The sequence below is a fragment of the Opisthocomus hoazin genome, chromosome 1 (genome assembly GCF_030867145.1).
Source record: "Opisthocomus hoazin isolate bOpiHoa1 chromosome 1, bOpiHoa1.hap1, whole genome shotgun sequence".
Taxonomy (NCBI): Eukaryota; Metazoa; Chordata; class Aves; order Opisthocomiformes; family Opisthocomidae; genus Opisthocomus; species Opisthocomus hoazin.
In genome coordinates this window covers 65,655,619-65,668,994 of record NC_134414.1, presented here as the reverse complement: position 1 = coordinate 65,668,994, position 13,376 = coordinate 65,655,619, and the positions used below count along the sequence as shown (strand labels likewise).

Sequence of the window (13,376 nt, the reverse complement as noted above, 5' to 3'; positions counted from 1 at the left end):
GAATTCTGGCCTCCTTGTTATAGCTCAGATATATTGTTAGATGTACCTGAAGTACAAACAGTCCAAAAAGTGACAAGAAAATAGAAGAAAGATGAGGCTTCTGCAACACAAAACATTGCAAAATCAAAGATCTGTTAGCCTGAAAATCAGAAAAAAAGAGAGAAAATATAACATTTAAGGAAAAAAAGTTATTACAGTTTAAGGAATATAGATACTCTAAGTAGGTCTATCTGATTTTTCTGATGTACTTGTAAATCCATAAAACAAGGAAAATCTGAAGCTGTCTTTACATCACCTGTTTTGAAGTAGCATAAAAAATTCTGAGCAAGTTTTTTTGCATATTGGCACACATACCACTTACTGTGCTTTACTGCTAACATACTTTCCACAGTACGAGGAAGGTAATATTGTCTCCCTGAGAAGTTGTCCTGTTTACTCTAGCAAGTCATAAAGTCCAGGTGTTACAGACTTTTCTGTCAGTTTTAGGTTTTGTCTATAGCTGAATCTGACATTAGTTCCCTATGAAAGAAGTTTTTACTGTCCGTTTAGATATTATAAAATTTACTTGCTCTGAAACAAAATTTGGGTAGCAATGCTGACTTTTTTTTTTTTAATTATTTTAAATTCTAAGGTTAAAACTTCTTTAACCACAAGTGCTCTAACTGGAGAGCAATAACTGATTGCTGAATGACATCTGAAACAGCCCTGCATGGCAGGAACTAAAGTTGCTTATTGCTTTTCTTTTCCTCTTTTTTGCTTGACTTTAGACAAAGACACGCTTTTCCTCAGGGAGTATAAAGAGCACCTGCTCCTAGAAATTGATCTGTACGTATGTAAAAAGCATTCAGATACATTGGCATAGCATCAAAATTGAAAATATTTAGATGCTACCAGATTTTACTTCCGGGGACAAAGACATTTATTTAAAGGTGGCATACTGAAGGTGGACCGTATGGGCTATGTCTGTGACATTTTCTAGGAGAATTTCTAAGAGCATCTTCAGGACATGAAGATGTGCAGCCTGTGTTGGCCTTAAGGCTGTCTTATGGAGCGGCAGGATTGTTGAACTCCTTCTCTTCCCTACTGCACAGAAGTTTCAATGCTGGACAGCACACATCTCTAAGGCAGCCAGAGCCTGCCTCACGATGGACACTGTCAAGTGTGGCAGAAACACTGTTCAGAACAGGCTGTATGACACAGAATGGCCCAGCCAGTGACAGTCAGCACGTGATACTTTCGGGCCCCCTCCTCCTGCCATGCAGTAACCCCTTGGCAGCCCCCATTACATCCAGATCTCTGCCAGAGGCATAGACCCCCCCTGATCCCACAGCCCAGCTTCCATATGTACCTCAAGTCCTGCAAAGTCCAAATCCTAGGAGGTAACCAGGCTGGCACTCTCTTCACATGGAGAAAACTCCATGGGGTTTAGGTGCTTCATATGGGGTCAGAGGGACCCCATGGCAGAATGGCTCTACAAAGCAGGGCACCTACTTACTGACTACCAAAGGTTTTCCCACCCCCCTTCCAAGAGGTCTTCAAAGCCTTCCTTACCTCCTCGCTCACAGCTAAGTGAGAGCCTTCCGGGAGTTGTGAAGGCATGCATGGACTCTGCTGTTGATGAGGTATGCAGATGCCTCTGTACCTGTAGGTGGTCAGAGCCTATGCCAAGTTCCAGTTCCTCTTAGGCACATGTGAGCTGTTATATCTAGGAAACTGCTGTGTGCAAAGAGATGGTTGGAAAGGAACTATTTGTGACTGTTAACTCTCAGACAGCTTTTTGGGGCATACAGTCTCCTGGCTTCTGTACCATACTGTCTTCCCACCTTTGTTGCTGTGTTTCTGAGAGATATCTCTAGGCCATCACCCAAAATCAGTGTGGAAACATGGCAGAAAACTGAGCCAGATCTACTAGCTGTGCCACTTCCACCATTGAGATGTCCCAGACCAGTAGGAGACGCAGAAGGAACCGCAGGAGACATTATAAATCCTAGCCTCAGTTTCTAGACTGCAAGGCCAAGACCTTTGACACCAGCTTTAAGTGGGGATGCCACTAACCGAGTAGAGCAAACACTGAAAGTCTCTATCTGAAGCTACCTGTGTAAAAGAAACTTCCAGTGCTGAGGAGATCTTAAGGAAGCTGTTTTGTGTCAGTCCTGTTAGTCTTTTTGCCAGGGATCTGACTTTCTAATATCTAGTTTTACTTTACCTCACTCCTCAGAGAACACTGTGTTATAGTCATGTTTCGTCTCCATTCATTCCCAGACTGCAAGGACCACTGATCAGATGTAAATGAGGCTTTGTCCGCTCTGTCAGAGTGCCATAATGTCTTATTTCACACTTCCACTCTCATCTTTCTGTTGAAAGCCCATTCATGTTGGCTTTTCTTTTTGTTGAACTTCCTCAGTCTCTCCTTTCTACAAGTGTGAGCTCAGAGCACTTCAAGCATTTATCTTCATGTGAGATTGCACTGGAATTATGTGAGGTGTTATCTCTGAATAATTTTTCACTTTAAGTAATCCATCATATGAAGTCAGATGGGACAGGCATTATGAGTTTTGTGTGGCAGAAATAAAGTTCTGCAGCGGCAGTGAAACAAGCTAAAAAGATCATATAGCAAGTTTTCTTGTCCTTTTTTTTTTCATCTTGAATCTTCAATATAAACACTGGATTAACCCCTCCCTCCATATTGAGCTAGTAATACCTGTCAGTGAATCACAGAATCACAGAATGTTAGGGGTTAGAAGGGACCTCTGTAGATCATCTAGTCCAACCCCCCTGCCAAAGCAGGGGCACCTACAGCAGGCTGCACAGGACCTTGTCCAGGCGGATTTTGAATATCTCCAGAGAAGGAGACTCCACAGCCTCCCTGGGCAACCTATTCCAGTGCTCCGTCACCCTCAGAGGGAAGAAGTTCTTCCTCATGTTCAGACGGAACTTCCTGTGCTTCAGTTTGTGCCCATTGCCCCTTGTCCTGTCGCTGGGCACCACTGAAAAGAGCTTGGCCCCATCCTCCTGACACCCACCGTTAAGATATTTATAAGCATTTACAAGGTCCCCTCGCAGCCTTCTCTTCTTCAGGCTGAACAAGCCCAGCTCCATCAGCCTCTCCTCGTAGGAGAGATGTTCCAGTCCCCTCATCATCCTTGTAGCCCTCCGCTGGACTCTCTCCAGTAGCTCTTCATCTTTCTTGAAGTGGGGAGCCCAGAACTGGACACAGTACTCCAGATGGGGCCTTACTAGGGCAGAGTAGAGGGGAAGGAGAACCTCCCTCGACCTGTTGGCCACACTCTTCTTAATGCACCCCAGGATGCCATTGGCCGCCTTGGCAGCCAGGGCACACTGCTGGCTCATGGTCAACCTGTCATCCACCAGGACAGCCAGGTCCCTCTCCGCAGAGCTGCTCTCCAGCAGGTCCACCCCAAGCCTGTACTGATGCATGGGGTTGTTCCTCCCCAGGTGCAGGACCCTGCACTTGCCCTTGTTGAACTTCATCAGGTTCCTCTCTGCCCAGCTCTCTCTGAAGAGAGAGTGGTGATTTTTATGAATGGAAAGGAAGACTCAGGTAACTAGCCTTCTATTGCTTTTTCCTGTCAACAGCATTCTAGACTTTACACAAATTCAACAAGGCCAGAATTTTTGGTCAGTGAGACACGATAGTAGATGTGTGGAAGTGCAGTGGGTTTCTGTAGGAAAATGACTGATCAGCTCACGCTATATCCCGTGGAGTGGAAGTCCACTAGAACTGACACATGCTAGAATGAATGGGTGTCTTCTGTCCTGTGTGACCCCCTCCAAGGAACACAAAGTACAATTAGGACAAAAAGTGCAGCTCACAGGCAGATAGTGTGATTGTTCACTGTTCAAGTGAGCAGGATGAAAAGTGTGTTTTGTAAAGACTGTTTCACTCTCTGTAGTTCTTGTGGTGCAGAATCTCTCCTTAGTATTTGCTCTGTCATTCAAGTCTAAGGCAAATATTTTAATTGAAATATTACTCTCAGTGCAGCTTAAACATAAAACCAAGGAAGGTTAAAAACCATCTCCTGACATGAGTGCTTCGATATTAAAAAGAAATCTTACTTGTAGAAATAAAAGCTATACAAAAAATCAAGTTTGAAAGAAGCACTCCCTGCACATGAGAACATCTTGTACAAGTGCCACAGTTGCCAATATCCTTCAGATTTAAAAGGATAAATTCCTCTGCTCTCCATAGCAATTCAACGTGAAGATGCTGTTGGCCCTATCCACTAGGCAATGACCCACAGAATCACTGTTGCATTGCAAGGCTGAAGACAGAGAAGCAGGTTTTGGATTGGAAGGAGTTACAGGGAGACATGTTCCTACAAGAAAATCACTAAGCAGAGGGAAGAGTGTAGGAGAAGACACAGTGGATGGGTGGCCCAACAGAGGCTTACGTCTTTGCCTCCTTCCATAGTCAATGGAGAGAGGAGAAGGGTCCTGCCAGGCCAGCTTAGAACAGGAACCTACCATCATGTATTCTGCTTTGCCCCCACCTCCACCAGCTTAAGCTAGAGATACATGAAAAACCTCCAAAAGAGGGAGAAAAGGCAAATAAAGTTGGAAAATCGACAAAGGACGAAAGAGGCAGTATGAGGGCTGAAGGGCACTGAAATGAGGAGCAGAATGACAGTTACACAGCAACTCAGCATGGATTCTCTCAACAGGAGAGAGCAGAGTTAATGCTTTATCTTGCAAGCTGTAAGAACCCAACTGAGGATCTCAAAACTCATGTCAGTTGTAATTTAGAGCAGAACTGAATAAATGTTGCAAGCTGAACAACTGTAAGAAGGAAATGTGCAGCGAGAGAGACTGGAGGAAGAGAAGGATATTGTAACCTTGGAGAAAAAAAAATTGACATGATGTGAGATTTTGCTGGTGGAAATGTAAAGAAAAGAATGGATTTCGAAGGATGTTAGAAAAGTAAATCTGCCTACAAGAAGCATAAGACAGGTCAGAGAACTGCACAGCTGGAAATCTGAATTACTGAAAGAACATCTGAAGCGTCAATGAAAATAACATAAAAGAGGGATAGGAAGAAAGAAAATTCAATTTTAGTAGTCTTAAGCTGAGGAAGTACAGGCCTAAACAATATCCCATCTCTGCTTCCAAAGGGTCACGGAACACGGCACAATTGCCAAATTTAGGCTTTTAACTTGCACTTAAAATCTGTGGAGATAAAACCTGAAAGCTTTCGAAAGCACACTCTTCACTCCATTAGCTACACAGAAGACATCCAATTTAAAAGGACGGATGAACTAGGAACAGAAAACTGAGGCACAAGTCTGGTTTCTGAGTTACTTAGCCTAGATCTGCCCTCCCCCCCGCCCCTCCCAATATGTGGGGAGAGGAGCAGACATAGTTTTAAGAAGCTACAAGTATGCAACAGAGTGTTTACAGAGAACATGGAGCAAAAGTGGTCCTTCAGGAAGTGGGATTCCAGAAAAGTACGAAAAATAAAAATATATGCCAGCAATATGTTGACTGAGGAATGGAAAGACTGCAGAGCAGGCAGGATGGTGAACTGAAGAGGGGTGACCCAGAGAGAAACTGATGGAAAGAGCCAATGACAAGAGCGGAAGAGATGCTATTGTACCTCAGTGACTCAGAAAGGTGATGATTCCTTCAAAAAAAAAGTCAAAATTGGACTGCAGTAGAGCTTAGTAGAGTGTGTAAAGTTTTGCCGTGCCCTGTATATGTCAATAAACCAAGAAATGGTTGTAACTTGGTAATTCAACTGTTAAAGACAGTTTTAAGTCTGTTTCAATAATCTTTAATTATTAGTCTCTTTAATGCTTATTAAAGAGGCAATATATGGGATTTAATTTGAATTGGAACTCTTTTTGCTTATGTAAGCTATGTTGTAGTGAAATTAGAGCAGATTGTAGATAGATTTGTCAATACCGTGGAGATAAATGAAAGCTGATCATGTAGATCCGAGGGTAATGTTTGACTGCAGCTCTGCAGACAAAGCTATCCTTCTGTAAAGCATTAAAAGCAAATTCTGTAAAATCTGTCATAAAATATACTGGTGCAACAAAAAAACCACGTTAGATATCCAGTGCACCAGAGGTCATTACTATGGAAGTGCAGTTTGGTTAAAATATGTACCGAAACTCAGCTACTGGTGTTTTTGAGGCAGTCATTCACTATTCACTGCTGTTATGGTGAACTGCGAAGTAGCAGTGCATAATCACCTCCTGGTTTGATGTAAAAATGGGATTTTTTATTTTCAATAGCTGTTCTTACATTGCCTTCTCACCAGCAGAATATTTTAGGCAGTACTGCATACCATGGTTCTCCATACTATGATCTGTATTATATTAAAATTCAAAGTGAAAGAAAGGAGAAAGATTCACATAACCCAGCTATGAAGTATACATTTTGTTATTGATGATCTGACTCTAAAATCTTGACCCCCATAGGAATACTGGCATAGGAGATTACATGTGGTACCTTTGAAAGTGGAAGCCTTTTTAGGTTCAACTCGAAGAAAATACATGAGAACACATCTTTGAAAATCCTCCAGTCTATCCTATTTGTGTTCACTTCAAAATCAGTGGGAAGTAGCTACCTGACACATCAATTTTTAATCCAAAATATTTTAGCAAAATGTATTTGTTTGGGAAGCTACAACAACATGAATTATACAGTTCTTTCACTGTACAACTTCAAAGAGAATACTTAATAACACCATGCAGCACAAATTGTGCTTACATAGTGATTTTCACAGAGTGTCTTAAGGAAAATTACACATAAAGAATACAAACCCACAAATTTAGTTCATTCAGAGAAAGCCAAGGATAACAAATAAAATTTAGGTCTGTATTTATAACCAGAAATTGAATCAACAATAGAAACCTCAGTGGGCAATATGCTCCAGATGTGAGAAATAGCACCCCAGCAAAATCTCTAGCTTCCAACAAATGTTAGCATACCATTAAAACAGCTGAAAAAAATAGCACAGTTGTTACCATAGTGACATTCCGCCACATATGTGAACAAAAGGTAGTGGGCTGTGCTAGGTTAAAATAGAACAAATGATTAAAAGTAATATACCACTTTTCATAACAGACCCACTGCCTGAAAATGAAAGAACGAGTGAGAAGATACTAAACTATGGTAATCTGTGTTGATGAACATGTGTGTTGAGATACTCCTAACAGACTGAAAATTAACTAATAACAGTAATCCAGAAACAAGTAAAGTTTCTGAATCTGTTGGTACATACATATCAGATGATTATGCAAAGCTGAGTTTTAATCTGAGCAAGCCTCTGAGATAGTGGCTTCCCAAATGGATTCATGAGATATTCCATGGTTTTCTAGCTAACTTATATACTGGCGTCATATAAATTTAATGTCACCACTAACTTGTAACTGAGCAGTACATCATGAGCAATACAGTTGTCACCCAGAAAATTCTGAACACTGTCAGCAGTCAGTAATTTAAATAAAGGGCTTTAATTATAACCTTTAAACCTCTGAACACGTTTGGGAAAACATGCATCAGGAGCCAAGTGTGGTACGCCAAACGCTTCTAACAATACTCCAAACACATTGTCACCATGACAAAATATTCTCTCTTCCCTTCAAGCTCCCCATAATGAGCTTTTCTGCGTTAGCACTTTCTTCACTGCTTTCTTCAGTAGGCTCAGATACTCGACCAGATTGCCACAGGGTAAAACGTTAGCGCATATCTGCCGAGAAGCACGAGCGATTGGTGCACACGTTCCTAGCCTGTGATGAATGTATTGGAAACAACTTGGTGCTATCCTTCTTCACAGCGGACTAAGTTACATCATATTGCATCCCATTTGTCATCAGCTGGGGCACATCTGTCGATGGTGACCATGGCTCAGCCATCAGGCAGCCACGGTGGCGGCGTGAGTCTGAGCTTGGAGACCGACACTTCTGTGCTTGCTTCTGATCTGAGCTGGTGTCTGTGTCAGCTTCCCAATTAATGTCACAAAGCAGTCAGGACTTCAGCCGTTGTATCTGCTGCCTAAGAGAAGTGAGAAAAATCGTGGATATTAAAGTTGAGGAAACTAACCAGTGAACTAGTCCATTGCTCTCCAAATCCCAAGAGTTGCTATTAGGGGAAAAAAAAAAAAGCCCACCCAACCCACAGAACTGTAGAAACAGCTACAGAAAGAAAGAAAAGAGCATAAAACTTCTTTTCCTTTGAGACTGGAAAGCTGAAGGGACAAGGGTTATGTAGTGTTATATCATTTATTTTGTGGGCAAGGCTTTTTCCTCCTTACTGGCTGATAGGTGATGTTATGTGGTTGCGTTAAGGTAGGATGGGATCACATGGAAACTGGGAAATTCTTTTTACTACTCCTTAGCTCTGACACATTTTTCCTTTGGAAGAGGGATTTACAACAAAATCAAGGAATATAAATGTTTGAAGGAGAAACAACTGAAGTTCTACTAAATCTGAAGTTGCTGCTTGTCACAGTTAAACGAATGTCAAAAATATAATCGCAGTTGATTTACTAAAAGAGAAAAGAGCATATAAAACAACACATTAAATGTTACATCAAAATGTCAGTAAATCAAAGAAGGGAAGTGAAAGACTTTGTGTCTTTATCAGAAGAAAAACAAAAGTAATCAACTGATTTTGCATGCAGTAATACTTGCACAAGTGTACAGTAAGTCAAATGCAAAATGCTGCTGTCTTGGGAGATACAGCTTGTTTCAGATAAAACCGATCTCCTTCGTTGTGTCCGATGTGTGGTACTGGACAGGTAATGCACAGGTAATGTGTGGTCCCTTAGGGGATACAGAATATAGATTCGTCCATCTCACCAGGGGTGACGCTTCAGTGGATGATAAAATACACATTAATTAATCAACAATAACTTTTGCGGTTTTTAAAGGGGGGAACACTGGAAGGCTTATCACAGCTAAGCTCGCATGTTGCATAAGCATGAATGAATCAAACAACAGGAAGTCGACAGAACCAGCTACAGAGATTTTGTTTAAATTTTGCTTCATTTCAAATGTGAATACTGTTTTTTTTGAGAAATTAGAAAGAAGAACTGCAGGTTTCACTATTGACTTAATGTTACTTTGGCAATTCACCTACAGCTATACACACAAACATAGTATTAGGAAATGTTGCTGACTAATAACAACAAATTTACTGCACAGTTAACCAGTCAAAGTAATTCTTTTACCATGATAATTGAATAAATGATTGGAAGATTGATTACAAAAAGAAGAACAGATAGACTTTATAAGCATAGCACTGATAATTTGCACTTGGAGAGAAAACAAAGAGTATAAGATGTTTGTTTCTTGTGCAGCATCTTTCCCGATTTACTTGTGGAGTTATAAAGCACAGTAATGATGCTTCAGAAATCTGTTTCAGTCACTTATTGAAGGGCGAGGATTTAATTTTTAGAGGAGAGTGCTGGGAGATGAAAGGCCTGGGTGTCTGGGGAAATTTCTTAAGATCTCAAAGTTGCAGTGCTACCCATTTCCTCAGTAATCTTTGGAAAGTGCCAACTGCATGAAATTAAACACTGACAGAAATACCATTCTTAAAAAAAAATGCCTTCTGTCTGATACCTGTATGGTTGGTTCACCATTAACTGGGGATTAAAAAAAAAATAATGGCTTCTATGGCATGAATTTTCTTCCAGCCTTCCTCTTTTTCCTCACACATTTAAAAATGTTACACTAGAAAGATTTATGTTCATTAATACTCAGGTTAATTGTGCCTCCGTTATAAATAGCAAGAGAAGCTTCTGGAAAAGTCTGGCCAACAGTACCTTAGTATAACTTTACAGTTATGATATTAAAGCATGTAAGCTATATGAGCTTAAACAGTTAATTAAATGTCAATATTATTAATGCTAAAACTGAAACCCGAGTCAGTAGCATCTATGTTCCTTTCTAGCTCAAGCCCTTAATCCTCATTTCCAAAGAAAAAAAAGGAGAATGTCAGGTCTTAATTAACTCACAGCAGTGTTAGAAGTCTCCCATTATTTTGTAAAATGCTTTGAAAATCTCAGAAGTTTAATGCTAGATTAATGATAACAGTCCTTATTACAATAATTATTAACTGTTTACAGTTGTAATCAGGGTGCTGAATGCCCTGCTCATTGCAAAGAGGCCAGAAAAAGTTCAATTTGTTGCATAATCAGCTATCTGCTCTTCAGTACACAAGCTAAATATAGTGGAAAATGTCAGTTACTAAATATGTAAGACTTGACGAAACATCTCCTCTCTAACCTCAATTCTTCCAAACGAGTGCTATCAAATTCTGTAAAATTTTAGCTTTATTTAAGTATCTGTATGGAAATAAACAGGCTCGAGCCTGCGTGGTTTAGATGAAAATCCTCTCAACATGAAGCAGGAATGACCGGAGCAATGCTGTCTTCCTCGAGGTTACGGGCATGCAACTGCCAGTGCTTCTGCTGCTGCTTCCAGCTTTCCCAAGTGTTACAGCTGGATGAGGCCCTTGGCACATTAATCTGTCCTAGGTGTCTATTTTAGAATAAGATGAATTGGTACCCCTGGGATTGCTGTGGACAGTGGTAGTGCTGGGATCCCTGGGGACAACTGAGCAACTGACGAAACCTGGGTCAGTCATCCTCCATAAGCTTGGAGAAGCTTTGAAGCAGAGTCACAGTGACAGTCTGGAACTATTTACAGCAACAGGAGGTACAAAATAGGATGAGAAGAGAAAGACAAGCTGTGACTTCTTGCTGAACAATAAATAGTTTAGCGTTTCCAAAGTCAAAGGTGGAAGAAGCAGAAAGAGAACACTCCATCTGGCTTGAAGCAGTTGGAAGAGCTGATGAGAAAGAAGGACTTTCTGCTATTTATCAGAACCTTACTTCTTGAAGAATGCAAGTGAAGGGTTTCTCCAGCAGGGACAAAAGCCAACAGCTTTGTAAGAATCCATGTGTAACATGTTGAGAAGGGGAGACCTGATATTCCCTCAGAGCCATGAGGGATTTGGTTTAGATCTATTTTCTGCAAAGTAATAAAAATGAGAAACTGTTGGACTGAATTAGAGGGAAATCACAACCTTATTTTTTAGAAAGTATTCTCAATTAAAAATTGGCCGTGTTATGATTAACAATGGCTTACAGATCCTCCTTCCATTGGATTGTCATGACCTTGGACAACAACATAGCCTTTAGACTTGGTTAGTTCCTAAAGTTGGCAGATGTGACTCAACTATTAACCTTCTGTTTATTTGATTGCATAGGTTTGAATTTTCCTACTTTGAATTGCGTTCAGGATAGTATCCTCACTGCTCTTGGAGAATGACATTAAAATGTCAGATGACGCCTGCAAGTGAAGGTGAAGATTTTGGGAATTGCTCATGCTTCTTTGTCCTTCATCTGATAGTGAGGAAGGTAATAGTGCAAAACTCCAATTGGGATGGGATTAATTTAATCTAACTTCAGACGCTTCAAAGCTAGATATGTGCAGAAGGGTCACTCAAGTATTGGTAAAGGGTCTTATACCGCATTTCCTCCTGAATTTAGTTTAAGACATCTATGTTTTCCGCATGTCCCAAGAGGCCAGAAACAAGGACTAGGATGTTCCTAAACCCTAAGGCAACAGCACTAAAAAGAGCTGTTACTTGAGGTAAAACTTAACTGCAAAGAAAGCAAACCTGTGGAGAAGGGTAAGTGTGATTAACTAACTGCAGCAATGGTGACGTAATGGACAATTATCAGGCTCAAATAAAGAAAACTATTAAGAAGGGTGCAGTGCTCATGCTAATCATATTTGAAGATTTTTATATAGCGGTATCTCCAATAGGAGATGAGTATAAGAAATCGTAGGCATAGCTGACAGTCCCTCCTACAGTTCAATTTCCCTGACACATTCCCTTAGAAGATTCTGTTTCCAGTTATTTAAAATGTTACCAAAGATTAACCAAAGTTCTGGGCTAATTTTTTTTCTAGGCTGGGAATTTGTAGCTTCTTGCAAGATTTTAGGTAAAAATGAGACTGGGAACAAGCTCTTTGTCGTTCTTCTATTAAAAGCATTTTTGTGAAGAGTACTAATGCTCCCACACTATAAAGAAGAATCTTCAAGTTTATTGGCAGGGTGTATGTTTTCTTTTCCCTAATGATCTGCACAAATTTAAACAATTTAGAAAATTACCAAACATGCTTAGTTTAGTGGTAGAGGCAATAGAGTTTGATCATCACAGTGGCTGAAGATGTTATCTGTGCTAAGCACTGGTTAGATGGAACTGCAGGATTCCCTGCACCCCAAAACAAGCATGGTAACTTCACTTTAGAAACAGTTAGATGCTGGATTGAGATCCCAAAACAAGCACTGTGGTGCTATTACTAGAAGTACACCCTGGCTAGCACTCCAAACTCTTTCTTGTAGACTCTCATGTTAACTCTTGTACAACTGGCCTCCATCCTGCATGTGATAGGCTGCAAAAGAGTAACAACTTTGAAATACCAGAATCTGGTTGTCTCAATGTGGACACCAAAATTAGAGGGCACTTATACCATTTTTCTCCTCAGTATCTATGCCTAAACAACAAAGGCCAAGTTGTCTTCCACCTTCTGGAGACAGGTCCATATCTGAGCCATGTATGGACTGCACATTAAGATAAGAGCTTTGGCTGTCTTTCCTCCATGCCCTGCCCACAGGCTGGTTTCCATTGGAAGACAAGGCAGGGCAGGAACTGCAGGATGCCACAGTAGCTTCCTTGATTTATGTGACTGAAGAGCAGGACTGCGAGCTTCTCTGAATTGTTTCTAGGCCTTTTGGATAAGATCAAGTGCAGTATCTGTTCTTATCATTTTAATTTTCCAGTGGAAAAGGACCATGGGGTGTTGGTTGACAGCCAGCTGAACATGAGCCAGCAGTGTGCCCAGGTGGCCAAGAAGGCCAACGGCATTCTGGCTTGTACCAGGAACAGTGTGGCCCGCAGGAGCAGGGAGGTGATCATGCCCCTGTACTCGGCACTGGTGAGGCCGCAACTCGAGTACTGTGTTCAGTTTTGGGCCTCTCACTACAAGAAGGACATTGAGTTGCTGGAGGGTGTCCAGAGAAGGGCAGCGAAGCTGGTGAGGGGTCCAGAGAACAAGTCTTATGAGGAGTGATTGAGGGAGCTGGGGCTGTTTAGTCTGGAGAAGAGGAGGCTGAGGGGGGACCCCTATTTCTCGCTACAACTACCTGAAAGGAGGTTGTAGTGAGGCAGGTGTTGGTCTCTTCTCCCAAGTAACTAGCGATAGGATGAGAGGCAATGGCCTCAAGCTGTGTCAGGAGAGGTTTACTTTGGATACTAGGAAAAATTTCTTCACAGAAAGAGTGGTCAGGCATTGGAACAGGCTGCCCAGAGAAGTGGTGGAGTCACCATCCCTG

The 13,376-nt window shown here is 41.3% G+C and overlaps 1 pseudogene; it reads left to right on the top strand.

Annotated features, from left to right (window-relative positions):
• Window positions 1–12,759: 12,759 nt before the first annotated feature.
• On the top strand, window positions 12,760–12,869 carry LOC142364318 (U2 spliceosomal RNA; annotated as a pseudogene).
• The last annotated feature ends 507 nt before the right edge of the window (window positions 12,870–13,376 follow it).